This window comes from Pyxicephalus adspersus, chromosome 10 (assembly GCF_032062135.1).
Source record: "Pyxicephalus adspersus chromosome 10, UCB_Pads_2.0, whole genome shotgun sequence".
NCBI lineage: Eukaryota > Metazoa > Chordata > Amphibia > Anura > Pyxicephalidae > Pyxicephalus > Pyxicephalus adspersus.
In genome coordinates this window covers 31,550,376-31,551,142 of record NC_092867.1, presented here as the reverse complement: position 1 = coordinate 31,551,142, position 767 = coordinate 31,550,376, and positions in this window count along the sequence as shown.

Sequence of the window (767 nt, the reverse complement as noted above, 5' to 3'; positions counted from 1 at the left end):
ATATATATATATATATATATATATATATATATATATATATATATATATATTGTTGCTATGCTCACAAACAAAAAAAAAAATGTAGGCCAGCCCTGGATAACACAGACCACCACCACAGAAAAAAACCCTTTTTACTACCAGCATGCCTAAGTTGAGGTGTAGCACAGTAGTACTGTGACAATGATAAAAAAAATCAGAGGGGGCCTGTGTCCATCAATGGTCTCTTAAAAAATGTTTTTTCCACATTATCATTGATTGAGGAACATGGGAAGTCTTAAATCTTTAAAGTCAAAAAGCAGCCCAACTAATGGGCAGCATAACAAGCATGCTTACAGAAAAAAAAGCATAGAACCAGGAAACTGCCTGCAGCTCAAAGGGGCACCTAAAGAATTTCATGCTAAAAGCTTCAGATAAAGCTAAAACCTCTACTAGACAAAACTTAGAGAACAAGTGGCTAAGAGACCAAGTGTCAGCTTTGCAAAGCTGAGAAAATGGTTGTCTAATGCTGTCAAAAGAAGCATCTAGTAGTTTGTGTGGTAACAGGAAAAGATAGGACCATAGGCTTGGATATGATCTGTTTAAGCCTCCTAGAAATGCTGGAACTTCTCATGCTCCCATTTATTCAAACATCATTCAGTGAAAAAGATGGAAGAACAGTATCATGGTTTAGGGGAAAGGCAAAAACTATCTTGGGCAATGAGGTCCTGATCTCAGCACCCCTTTGTCCCTATGCAAAACCAGAAAAAGTTCTTTGCAGGATAAGGCTA